The sequence below is a fragment of the Bos taurus genome, chromosome X (genome assembly GCF_002263795.3).
Source record: "Bos taurus isolate L1 Dominette 01449 registration number 42190680 breed Hereford chromosome X, ARS-UCD2.0, whole genome shotgun sequence".
Lineage (NCBI taxonomy): Eukaryota > Metazoa > Chordata > Mammalia > Artiodactyla > Bovidae > Bos > Bos taurus.
The window spans coordinates 111,714,911-111,729,063 of record NC_037357.1 but is presented as its reverse complement, the minus strand read 5'-3'; the positions used below and the strand labels follow the sequence as shown (position 1 = coordinate 111,729,063).

Below are 14,153 nucleotides of genomic sequence, written 5' to 3'. Positions count from 1 at the left end.
GTTGTGTCCGACTCTTTGTGACCCCAAAGACTGTAGCCCACCAGGCTCCTCTGTCCATGGAATTTCCCAGGCAAGAATACTGGAGTAGGTTGCCATGCCCTTTTCCAGGGGATCTTACTGACTCAGGGATTGAACCTACATCTCTTGCATCTCCTGCATTGGCAGGCGATGTTATTTACCACCGAGTCACCCAGGAATCTGTGAGTATGCAGACCTACAATTAAAACTTTCAAGTTGAGTATTGTATAAGTTTTCTTATCAAACGTGTTTTGGGATGTTCACCCACAAGTGAACTTCAGGTTTGTTTTAGGTGAACTCGATTTAAAAAATTTTAATGGCTCTCACTCAAAGGAACATCATGAAAAGCCATGCAGAATAATGAAAAGGCATGTTCCCAGGAAGTCTGGACTGGCCACTGTCTTGCAGTTTGATCTTAAAGCCTTCAACCTTTTGGGTTCCAGCTTTGTTGTCTGTAAAACAGGATGGGGCTCCTTATACTGCTTATGCCTTAGGTGTGTTATGAGCTCAAAATCAAAATCAAATTGCTTGTGTGAAATAAAACTCATATTTTAAGGCAAGACAAGACAAATTTAAATATAGAAAATCTTCTCTGCCCTTTGGCTGCCTCTCTCCAGGCACTGTGTCTTGTGTATCTGCACTATGCATCCACCAAACCCCCTCCGTATGCTTCCCTGGTGGCTCAGTGGTAAAGAATTGCCTGCCAATGTGGGAGACTCGGGTTCAGTCTCTGGGACAGGAAGATCCCCTGGAGGAGGGCGTGGCAACCCACACCAGTATTCTTGCGTAAAGAATCCCATGAACAGAGGAGCCTGGCAGGCTACAGTCCGTGGGATTGCAAAGAGTCAGACATGACTGAGTGACTGAGTACACACAATTTAACATCAAGCATAAATTTCTCTCCAGTCTCAGGGGAAGAGCTGACTTGTGCTGAAGGACACTGTTTCCTCCAACTTGACACTCCTCCTCCTATTCCTCCATGTACTCCCTTTTCTGTCTTTTCAACCTCTTTCCTCTCTGCAAGATCTTTCTCCACAGCTTTCAAACATGAGCCTCTTCCCCATCTTTAACCAGCAACAAAATCTGCTATCATTTTCTTTCCCTTCACAGTTAAGCTCCTCAAAAGGCAAATATTCACTCACTCATTGCCTCAACTTGATTACATTCCTGCCACTGCACAATTCATCAAAATCAGGTTTCTGCCACTGCCATCTCAGTAAAACTATTCTGAAAGAAGTCACTGTGGCAAATCGGATTACTGACCTCAGTTCTTTACCCCACCTTGTATCCATGCCCTTTGCCGTGTGACTTCCTGGCCTTGACAGTGAGCTTGGCCATATGACTTGTTTTGCCTAAGTCTAGTGGGATGTTAACAGACATGACACAAGCAGAGGCTAAAAACGTGCTTCGGCATTGGGGCTGGCCCTTCTGCACGGCTGCCATTATCAAACATGTTAGTGGGCTGGCCTGCCCATCACTGGAGAAGGATGAGTGACATGTGATAGAGAGGCACTCCACCCAACCTGCTACATGTGGCAATGTCACCCAGACAAGCTGCAAACTTAAGAAATACATGCTTATAGTTGTATGCTAATAGTGTCATGAGGTTGTCATGCTGCATTTTTGCAAAAATAGTTAACCAATTCAGTCAGCAATGATCAATGTCTGTGGACAGTTCTACTTTCTTATTTATTTGATTTCCAGACAGCGACTGGTGCTACTGACTGCTCTGTCCTTCTTGAGGCTCTATCCTTCCTGGCCCCCCTCTTTTTGGGTGTCCTCTCTATATTCTTAAGGCTCAAGTATTCCTTTTTCTGCCTGTCCCTTAATGTGGGTATTCACAAAGATTCTGTCCCTAGCCCAACCTTCTTCTCCTTAGTGTAGGTTGATCCTCAGCTAGTGAAGGAGGCTGGTGCATACCCATAAAAATGTTATATCACAATGTGCCCTTATATCCAAATGTTCTACCTCCATGGCTACTGCCTTAATTTAAGCCCTCATCACCTCTTACTTGGACTTTGCAATAACCTTTTTATTGGTTCCCTCCTTTTACTTTCAAACCAGACCTTTCATCCTTGGATAGATGCTCAAGCAATCTTTTTAAAATACAAATATTAACCATATTACTCCTCTGCTAAACCTTTCAATGGCTCCCTGTTACCTACAAGATGAAGTTAAAATGTCCCTCCTTGGGTATATGACCTCTCCCTCAAATATATGATCCTTAAACAAATATCCACTTTCATCTTTTGCTACCTCCTTTCCTCTGTCTCCTTTTGTGAGGGGAAACACTGATTGAAACTGCTTACCCTAGTCAGGTACCATAGTAACCATTTGCATGAATCATTTTAGGACAGGAAGTCCTGGTAAGGAACACAGAACAAGCCAGCACCAACAGGAAGCATTCCAGAAAGGTATAAAGGAGATGCCACATGTCCTACCAATCTCCCAGAATCCTCCTTGTTGGAGTCCATCTTGGCTAAGCAATGCGCATGACACCAGGAAGAACCCTGAGTCAGAGTGATTTGCCAGAGACAACCCCCAAACTAACCCCATCACCATAAAACCCAGGACCATGAGTCACGTGGCAGAGCAGTTCTCCTGGGTTCCCTTACCCTCCTGCTCTCTCCACTCAGGCACCACTTCCCAATAAAGTCTCTTGCTTTGTCAATACAGGTGTCTTCTCAGACAATTCATTTCCAAGTGTTAGACAGGAGCCTACTCTTGGACTCTGGAAGGGACTCTTCTTCCTGCAACACTTTCCTCTTATGCAAAACCTCTAAAAGGTTAAGTGACTTGATGAAGGTGACATAGCTTGTCAGTGAAAGAAACATCACAAAAATGTAGTTTTCTTGGCTTTCAAATTCAGTGTTCAATCTACTTAAAGAAGATATGCTTCCACATAAAAGAATTTAAGGAAGACGGTTGGATTTATTATAATTGGATTTTGAAGAATATAAAATAGTATCCTTGATGATTATAGCATGATTGGAAAATTACTATGTATAATAAAGTAACACATTGCCAAACAGAGACAGCAAAAAATACATATTTAGTTTATTAAAAAATCACTAAACCGTTTACTCCTGAGTATGAATTAATGTTCTATACATATTTATTGGGAAAAGGAAATACAATTTCTGTCTTGTTTGTGTGAATTAAAATGACCTATAAAACCTCTTTATGTATATATAATAGAAATGTTAAAATATCTGTAAGGAAGCCATTTCAAAAGTAAAGTCTGTCACCATTAACTTCAAGACTCATCTATTAAACCTCTGACATTACTAAACAACACTGTTTCAGAAAGTAACTGTGTATACAGGGGATACTATTTGAAAAAACAGCCCTCATTTTCCAGCTTACTGGACATGATTCATCTTTTCAACAGCTTTGAGGACTACATACCAAAGTTGCTACTTCTTTGTCCTTTTGACAATGACTACAAGCTGAGAGCAGGCTAGTAAATGTGTTATCGGCCAACCCATTAGAGTTCCATTATTTTCTGTCTTACATGGCTTCATGTAATGAATTTTTATAATTAAACTAATGGCATACAATTTATTTTTCCCCTTCGTTACTTTCAGGCCCCATTTCTCTTCCAGCTTCTTTGGAATAAGTTTTATACAAAAAGAAAGGAGGAGAGCCCTCCAAGTGCTTCATTACCTTAATTTCATTATGACATTTTGGAAAGCATTCTCTTTATCTGTGCTCTTTCTTTAATTTGCTGACTTTATTAAAAGGCTGAAGCAGTGTTGTAATGAACAAATCACCCAGCTACCCCAGGCATCTAAGAAGTCTGGTTGAGAGGGTGTGGATTTGATTGGGTAGAAATGATTCCAGACAGAACACCAGAGGACACATTCCCAGAAAGTAGCATCTCCACAGCTATTTTCAAATCCCATGAGTGGTACACTATATACATTATTGTTCATAAACATTCAGTGCTTTTTTTCATACCAGATGATCACATATCTGCATCCCCACCGAACTGGGGATAGTAACAATTGATTTTGTCTACATGTCAGTTTCAGGCAGGCAGTTTAAGAGTAAATGGCTTAATTCATTGTGTTCCCGACTCTCTGATCCTGGAAGTATGTATCAAGATGCTGCTCTCATCAGCTGTAGTCCCTGAGTAAGCTCAGTATAATGCCCTTGTGAATCTACACTTGACATATAAGATGAACAAAACACAAACTTTGTGTTGTCTCTAGATTTGGGGATAGTTTGTTAGTGTGGCGTAACTTAGCCTATCCTGACTGACATACCTACTCAAGTGTGACCCTAGAGTGTATGAAGTGGTTATCTCATTGTGGTTTTCATTTGTATTTTCTTTATGACAAAGGATGTTAATCATCACTTTGTGTGCTTATTAGCCATTTGTACATCTGTGAAAAAATGTTTTAAAAATCCTTTGCTGATTTAAGATTGAGTCCTTCTTGTTCTTGCTGAGGTTTAAGAGTTCTTTACATATTCTGCATACAAGTCTTATCAGATAGATGATTTGCAAATATTTTCTCTCATTCTGTGGGTCATCTTTTAACTTTCTTTATAATATTGCTTGCAGCACAAAATTTTCAATTTTGATGAAGTCCAATTTATACATTTTTTCTCTGCACTTTGGCTTTTGGTGTCTTTTCAGAGAACACACTGCCTAACTCATTGTGCTCCTTTGTTGTCTTATAAGAGTTGTAATATCTTCATTCTTATATTTAGCTCTAAGATCCATTTTAAATTATTTTTTCTGTATGGTCTAAGGTAGGGTCAAACTTCATTATTTTATATGTGGATAATTCAGTGATGCAAGCATGAAGTTTTGAACAAAAATATGCTTTTACCTTTGAATTGTCTAGGCATTCTTGCCAACAATCAATTGACTATAAATGCAAGAATTTAGTTCTGAATATTCAATTTTATTTCCTTGATCTATATATCTATTTTGATGTCAGTACCACACCATCTTGATTACTAGCTTTCTATTAAGCTTTGAAATTAGAAATTGTGTGTCCTCCAAGTTTGTGCTTTTTTCAAGGTTACTTTTGCTATTTTTTGTCCTTTGTATTTCAGTACGAATTTTAGGATCTACTTGTCAATTTATATAGGAAAATCAATGAGGATTTTGATAAGAACTATAGAGAGTCTGTAGGTCAATTTTGGGATATGGATATCTTAACAATATTAAGTTTTTTGATGTGGGAATATGGCATGCTTTTCCATTTACTTAAACTTTAAATTCTTTTAGCATTGTAGTTCTCAACAGAAAAGTCTTGCATTTTTCTTATTCCTAATATTTTGTTGCTATTTATTCAATAAATGGAATAATTTTGTGAATTTCACTGTTCAGATTATTCACTGTCAGTTTATAGAAAAAGCACTGTTTTCTGTATTTTGATCTTACATCCTGCAAATTTGCTGAATTAACTTATTAGTTTTATACAGTTGTAGTGTATTCCTTAGAACTATCTATATACTAGATAATGTCATCTGCAAACAGGGATAATTTTAATTTTTCCTTTCCAATATGGATAATTTTTACCTATTTTTTCATGCCTATTCTCCCAACCTAAACTTCCAGTACAGTGGTAAATAGAAGCGGTGAGGAAGAAGAATAGAAGAATGCTTTGCTTCATTTGTCTGACTCTTTGTGACCATATGGACTGTAGCCCACCAGGGTCCTCTGTCCATGGGATTCTCCAGGCAAGAATACTGGAGTGGGTTGCCATTTCCTACTCCAGAGGACCTTCCTGACCAAGGGATCGAACCTGTTTTTCTGTTGTCTCCTGCATTAGCAGGCGGGTTCTTTACCACTAGTGCCGCCTGGGAAGCTTAAGAATATTGGAGTGGATTGCCATTCCATCCTCCAGGGGATCTTTCTAACCCAGGGACTGAACCCAGGTCTCCTGCATTGAAAGCAATTTTTTTTTTTTTTTCTACCATCTGAGCCACCTGGGAAGACTGAGGGGTCTGGGAGGCTACAGTGCATAGGGTCACAAAGAGTTGGACACGACTGAAGAAGTGGTGAGAGCAGACGTATTTACCTTGTTTCTGATCTCAGAGGAAAATATTCAGTCTGTGAGTCTGATTCTGTTTTGCATATATATCCATCTGTATTATTTTTAGATTCCATATATAAATAATATTATATACTGTCTTTTCTCTGCATGACTTATTTCACTAAGGATAATATTAGGTCCATTCATGTTGCTACAAATGGCAGAACTTCATTCCTTTTCATGACCGATATTTCACTGCATAGATGTACCACATCTTTGTCCATTCATCTGTTGATGGGCCTTTGGGTTGCTTCCACATCTTGGTAATTGTAATTAGTGCTGCTGTGAATACTGGGGTGCAAGTATCTTTTCAAGTTACTGTTGTCATTTTTTCCCAGATATATACACTGGGATGGAATTTTTAGTTCTATTTTTAGTTTTTAAAGGGACCTCCATACTGTTTTCCATTGCAGCTACACCAATTTACATACCCACCAAAAGGTGTACAAGAGTTTCCTTTTTCTTCACATCCTTGTCAACATGTGTTATTTGCAGACCTTTTGATGACAGCCATTCTGCCCATGCATGCACATTCTGACAAGTGTGAGGTGATATCTCACTGATGCTTTGATTTGCATTTCTCTAAAAATTAGTGAATGTGCCTTTTCATTTGCCTATTGGCCACTGGACTATTTACTTTGGAAAAATGTCTACTCAGATCTTCTTCCCATTTTTTGATTCGGTTGTTTTCTGATATTAAGCTGTATGAGCTGATTGCATATTCTGAAGACTAATCCCTTGTCAGTAGCATCATTTGCAAATATTTTCTCCAGGTTTGTAAGTTGTTTTTTCATTTTGTTAATGGTTTCCTTTGCTATGAAAAAGCTTTTAAGTTTAATTAGGTCCCATTGTTTATTTCTGCTTTTATTTCTTTTGCCTTAGGAGAGACAGCCAAAAAAATCTTGCTGTGATTTATGTCAGAAAGTGTTCTGCCTATAGGAGTTCTATGGTTTCAGGTCTTCCATTTGGACCTCTTATCCATTTTGAGTTTATTTTTGTATATGGTGTGAGGAAATGTTATAATATCATTCTTTTACATGTAGCTTTCCAGTTTATCAGGCACCACTTGTTGAAGAGACTGTCTTTTCTCCATTGGATATTCCAGCCTCCTTTAGCATAGATTAATCATAGGTGTGTGGGTTTATTTTTGGTCTCTCTATTATGTCCCATTTATCTACAAGTCTGTTTGTGCCAATACCATGCTGTTTTGATTGCTGTAGTCTAAGATGACACCTCCAGCTTTTTTTCTTTTTTTTTTTAAATATTGCTTGAACAATTTAAAGTCTTTTATGGTTTCACATGAATTTTAGGATTATTTGTTCTAATTTTGTGAAAAATGTCATGGGTATTTTGATAGGGATTGCATTAAATCTGTAAATTGCTGTAGGTGGTATGGGCATTTTGACAAAATTCTTCCAATCCAAGAACACAAAATATCTTTTTCTTTCTTTGCATTACCTTTAATTTACCTCATCAGAATATAGGTCTTTCACCTCTTTGGTTAAGTTTATTCCAAGGCTTTTTATTCTTTTTGATGTGATTTTAAGTAAGATTGTTTTTTAACTTTCTCTTTCTGATAGTTCATTATTAGTGTATAGAAAAGCAACAGATTTCTGTATATTAATCTTTTATCCTGCAAATCTGCTGAATTCATTTATTAGTTCTACTAGTTTTTGAGTGGAGACTTTATTTAGGGTTTTCTATATAAAGCATTACTTTATCTATAAATAGTGACAGTTTTGCTTTTTTTCATTTCAATTTGAATGCCTTGTCTTCTTTTTCTTGTCTGACTGCTATGGCTAGGACTGCCAATACTATGTCAAATAGAAGTGGTGAGAGTGGGATTCCTTGTCTTTTTTCTGAATACAGAGGAAAGGCTTTCAGCTTTTCACTACTGAGTACGATGTTAGCTGTGGGTCTGTCATAAATAGCCTTTATTAACTTGAGATATTAATATGTTCCCTCTATGCTAACTTTGTTGAGTTTTTTCTTTTTTGATGAATGGATACTGAATTTCATCAAATGCTTTTTCTGCATCTATTGAGGTGATCGTGTGATTTTTACCTTTCTTTTTGTTAATATGGTATATTGATTTGCAAATATTGAACCATCTGTAATCCAACTTGATCATGACATATGATCTTTTATATATATCAATGGATTTGGTTTGCTAACATTTTGTTGAGGTTTTTATATTGATACACATCAAAGGTATTGGCCTATAATTTCCTTTTTTTTTTTTTTTTCGGTAGTGTCTTTGTCTTGTTTTCGCACTAGGGTAATGGTGGCCTTGTAGAATGAATTCTGGAATGTTCTATCCTCTTCAATCTTTTTGGAAAAGTTTGAGAAGGACAGGTATTAGTTCTTCTTTATATGTGTGGTAGAATTCCCCTGTTAATCAATCTGGTCCTGGACTACTGTTTGCTGGGAGTTTTCTTTTTTTTTTTTTTAACTACAAACTGAATTTTACCATAGTGACTAGTCTGTTCTAATTGTTTGATTCTTTTTTGAAATTACTTTTTATTGGGATATAACTGCTTTACAACGTACTCCAAAGCAAATCAATTATATATATATATACATATATCTCCTCTCTTTTGGATTTCCTTCCCATTTAGGTTACCACAGAGCACTGAGTAGAGTTCTCTGAGCTATACAATAGATTCTCATTGGTTATTTATTCTATACAAAATATCAATATTGTACATATATCAATTCCAATCTCCCAATTTATCCCTGTCTGGTTCTTCTTGATTCAATCTTGGCCTATTATATATTTTTAGAAAATTGCCTTTTTTTCTCTGGGCCATCCAATTTGTTGGCATGTAAGTATTTGTGGTATTAAGAATTTTTTGGTATCTCTCTAATATTGACTGTTATTTCTCTTCTTTCATTTATCTTGTTTATTGTGTCTTCTCTCTCTTCTTGGTGAGCCTGGCTAAAAGTTTATCAATTTTGTTTGTCTTTCAAAAAAAATCTCCTGGTTTCATTGATCTTTTCTTTTGCTTGTTAATATTTTATTTCCCCTCATATTATCTTTATTACTCCCTTCCTTTTGCTGACTTTGGTTTTGTTCTTTTTCTAATTCTCTTAGGTGGTTGGTTAGGCTACTTATTTGAGATTTTTCTTTTTTCTTGAGGAAGGCCTACAACACTACAAACTTTCCTCTTAGCCTTCTTTTGCTGCATCCCATAGATTTTTGGAGTTTTAATTTGTCTTGAGGTATTTTCTGATTTCCCTTTTGATTTCTTCATTGGCCCATTGCTTTTTTAGTAGCATATTATTTAGTCTCCACATGTTTGCACCTTTCCCATTTTTCTTTCTGTAATTGATTTCTAGTTTTATACTGCTGTGGTCAGAAAACATGTTTTATATAAATTCTATTATCTTTCTCTGGTAGCTTTCAGTTCAGTTCAGTTGCTCAGTCATGTCCAACTCTTTGCGACCCCATGAACTGCAGCACGCCAGGCCTCCCTGTCCATCACCAACTCCTGGAGTTCACTCAGACTCACGTCCATCGAGTCAGTGATGCCATCCAGCCATCTCATCCTCTGTCGTCCCCTTCTCCTCCTGCCCCCAATCCCTCCCAGCATCAGAGTCTTTTCCAATGAGTCAACTCTTTGCATGAGGTGGCCAAAGTACTGGAGTTTCAGCTTCAGCATCATTCCTTCCAAAGAAATCCCAGGGCTGATCTCCTTCAGAATGGACTGATTGGATCTCCTTGCAGTCCAAGGGACTCTCAAGAGTCTTCTCCAACACCACAGTTCAAAAGCATCAATTCTTCAGCGCTCAGCCTTCTTCACAGTCCAACTCTCACATCCATACATGACCACAGGAAAAACCATAGCCTTGACTAGACGGACCTTTGTTGGCAAAGTAATGTCTCTGCTTTTGAATATCCTATCTAGGTTGGTCATAACTTTCCTTCCAAGGAGTAAGCATCTTTTAATTTCATGGCTGCAATCACCATCTACAGTGATTTTGGATCCCCCCAAAATAAAGTCTGACACTGTTTCCACTGTTTCCCCATCTATTTCCCATGAAGTGATGGGACCAGATGCCATGATCTTTGTTTTCTGAATGTTGAGCTTTAAGCCAACTTTTTCACTCTCCACTTTCACTTTCATCAAGAGGCTTTTGAGTTCCTCTTCACTTTCTGCCATAAGGGTGGTGTCATCTGCATATCTAAGATTGTTTATTTTTAAGGCTACTGTGTAGTTGGAAGAAAGTAATGGGAATAAGCCAAGTTAAAAAGCCTCAAACCCTGCTGTTCTTAGTGAAATTCAGTAGATTACATATTGTTGCCAACCTTTGGTTAATTTCCAGAGTTTAGAAAAAGCAATTTTAACAATTTTGCAATTTGCTGCTTGTATAGAGGAGTGGGTTTACAGAGTTGCCACATCATATTTTCAAGCATGGAATAAGTTAAACTGTGAAAAGGAACTAAGGCAAAATATGGTGCAATCAGAGCATAATGCCATCGAAGTCTTGGTGACTGCACTAAACATTTATATACTGTAGTAGGACCTGGGAAACTACCCATTATTTTTCTTGTGCTCTATCAGTGATGTAGGAAGCACTCTGTATGCTTTGAGAAGTTTAATATACTCATACATACTTTGAGAGGAAAAGTACCATTAGGTATTGATTCTTTCTCCTTAATCACACGGAATCTTTAGGGGAGAGCAAAAGGAAATATAGAAAATGCATGAATAAATGGCAGGTCCTAGCAAGAAGTTTTCTAATAAAAATTTGTCATTACCGTATCAGAAATCCAAGCCTAAAACTACCATTGGGGTCAATTTGCTGGTTTAATTTTATGCTCATCTGCTGCTGCTAAGTTGCTTCAGTCTTGTCCGACTCTGTGAGACCCCATAGACGGCAGCCCACCAAGCTCCTCCATCCCTGGGATTCTCCAGGCAAGAACACTGGAGTGGGCTGCCATTTCCTTCTCCAATGCTCATCTAAATAGTAAATAAAATATGTGAAAGGAGGATTTAGCTTCCATTACTGTATATATATCTTTTCGGTAGATAAAGATACTATCTAATACCACTCATTCCCTCTTAAAATGAAAACAGTCAGGCTCTGCATCTATGTTTGAAAAAGAAGTTCTCCCTGGTTAGTTTCTTTCTAGTAAAATAATTTTCAATCATCAAAAAGCTACTAGATTTACTACATATAAGATCAACTTTTAAAATTATTATTAATTACATGATTACACTCTGTTTCCATTCCCAAATGAATGTCTTCAAAACTAGATATTTTACAGCCTCAGAAACCTGTATTTAATAATTTGATAAATTACTGAGTTTCTCACCTCAGATAGTTTTAAGTATTATATAGCCAAATCAGCTAGGCTCAAACAAGATTTCACTTCTCTATTGAATTCATGTACTCTTAGCTCAGCCAAGCACAAAACAGCTAATGCCATCACGTTTGAAAAGCTTTTATGCTGAATTTGACACAAAAGCAATCACAAGACAGACAAAAAAGGAATTGCTCTTTCAAAAGCTGAAAGGGGGAAAAATAAATGAAAACTCTGAGTCTGGGTAAATCTCTCTTGACACCAGAAAAGAAAGTTTAAAATCATTAAGAAATACTTTTTCCAAAGAATCCACTGCCAAGTTTAGACTAGTCTTAACAGCCTGGGAAACAGGTTGTGGAGTAAACCTAGATTGTGCCAGATAAAAGAAAGCCAAAGATGACCACTGCTGGCAGTTTTAGGTGCCAATGGTGTGCCATCTTACCTCTTACAAAAATTAAATGGCATCATCTCTTCTGCTATGGCCTATTGGCAAATATTTTGATTAGGATGGAAATCCTGCATGATTTCCCCTAATATCTGTCTTTCCATCTCAAAAAATATATATATATATTACTTTACTAGGTCCATGTAGAAGAGCAAATGAAGCCATGCAGTTAACAAAATCACCTACTTACTTTATGCTTTGTTTACAAAAAAGTCAGGGTTATTATAGGAAAGAAAGAAACTAGACATACATTATGGGCATCTCTTAATGATCTGCTCATTAACTGTTGACTCAGTGGACCATCTACAGTCTATTCTTTTGCCAAATACTCTCCTGCTGCTATCTCCTTCTACCTTGTACATGCTTTCAAGATGGACTTTCCTCAGATGCCATCTCAGATTTGACTTTTACTTTGTGAAGGGGCTGTTATTTCAGTGTTTAATCTACTATTTTGTCTAACCAAGAGCAGAGGTTTTCTAAATTAGTAGGGAAATGGTGAAAGATGGAACTGAATGCAATATTATAGTTAAAATTATAATTATTAAAACTTATACAGCAACATATATATTTATATGATAATACTACCTTTAAAATAAGAATTCAAAATTTTATCTACAATATGAAGACAATTAAAAATATGTAGATAAGAAGCAGAAGAAACTATAGACAAATGGTAGCAATTATGAATCATTAAAATATCAGAATGATGAGTGATTTTTTTCATTAGTTCAGGTATGACGACTGGTTTCAGTTTTCAAAGAGTATAACAGGGCCAGTGGTTGGCTTTGAAACTATTTCATTGTGACGAGGAGGGTAGTCATCAGTGATGCTACTCCAAGGAAAGCTGGCTACTGTAATTACAGCTCTCCAAGTTTATAGATACAGTCTGATGACTGACTATTAGGCTCACCATCTCTATGCTAATCCTAGATACAGAGAGTAAGAAAGAATTCATGGAGTAAGGAGATTCTGGTCAAATTAACCAGTGTCTATTATGTCTATCTTCACACTTTTTTCCTAAAAGAAAACTGTAAGTGATAAGCCAGCTAATATCACTCAGGAGTGATAACACAGCAGACATAAAGGCAGTCCTCCACTTTATCAGGCTCCCTGACTTTTATAAGAATTAAACATTGGAGTTTCATTAAAAATGGAATATAATCTACACTTATCTTTTTAGTTTTTCCACAGTAAAATGGAATATGAAAACTTCTCCCTAGTAGGCTGTTTCACTACTTTCATTTTCCACCTGTTGGCTCACTGGTAATCTTATTTGTCAGTTCACAACTACAATTTTCTCCCTTTTGGATACTTTCAGTGTTTTTTGATCTGTTTAAGCCACACAGACAGTGGGTTAAAGAAGAAATCTGGGAGGTCATTTACAAAAGTAATTGCTCTGCATTCATATTCCAACTCTATTGCTATTAAGAGAAGTTACTGAACTTCACTAGGCTTTCAATTTTCTTATACGTAAACTGGGAACAATAATACTATTTTTCATGAAAAGTTTTCGGGAGGATGAACTAAGCCAATATATGCAGTGATTAGCATAGTTTTTGACAAGTACCAAGTATTTGCTAAATGTCAGTATTAGTATTACTTTAGCTTTAGCATATGTTATTTAGGAAATGGACATGAAAATTACAGCTTTAGTCATCTTTATTTGTGTTAGGAACCTACACTGAAGTTGTAACAATATATATCATTAAATTCCTAAATATCACAAACAAAAACATAAGTTTCCAAAGATAATGGCTGAGCCATTTTAAGGCACAGTTTTAGACTGACTATTCAAAAGAAAATTTTTATTTCAAAAGTTTGATAAGGATGGCAATTATAATATAATCTTGTCTTTGTTTTAGGTGTCCAAAACATCTTGCTTGTTTTGATGAAAAAACTGTTTTGTTTCCTCCTCTCATATTTACTTTTGCAACTCTTTCCGTCTCTTATTTAAAGCCCCTTGCTCTTTCAGAAGCTATTAAACCTTAATTATTCTTGCCATCACTTTAGGGTTCTTGTATGTTTTAAGAGTATTTCTTAACTGCCAATTTTCAGAGTCTTCTTGCTCTGATCATTTCTATCTTTATACACCTCTCACCTCTCCTTCCCCTCATTTCTAACCCAAGGGTCCAGTCCAAACTACTTTTCCATGTAATCTCTCCTTACCAGTTAACCAATCTGTTCCATTATCTGCTAGATTCATAGAATCTTAAATTTTTGAGAGAAAAATGAAATAGCGTGACATACTGAGTACCTGATTGATGAGAGCAGAACCCTCAAGAATAACCACATGGATTCTGTATTTCACATAATCAAATGAGAAATTGGA

General features: G+C 36.7%; 1 protein-coding gene across 10 annotated transcripts in view; it reads right to left on the bottom strand.

Moving 5' to 3' along the window:
* The window catches only part of DMD (dystrophin), a 2,236,915-nt gene that overhangs the window by 575,698 nt on the left and 1,647,064 nt on the right, over positions 1-14,153 (bottom strand). The gene's annotated exons all lie outside the window — the stretch shown is intronic.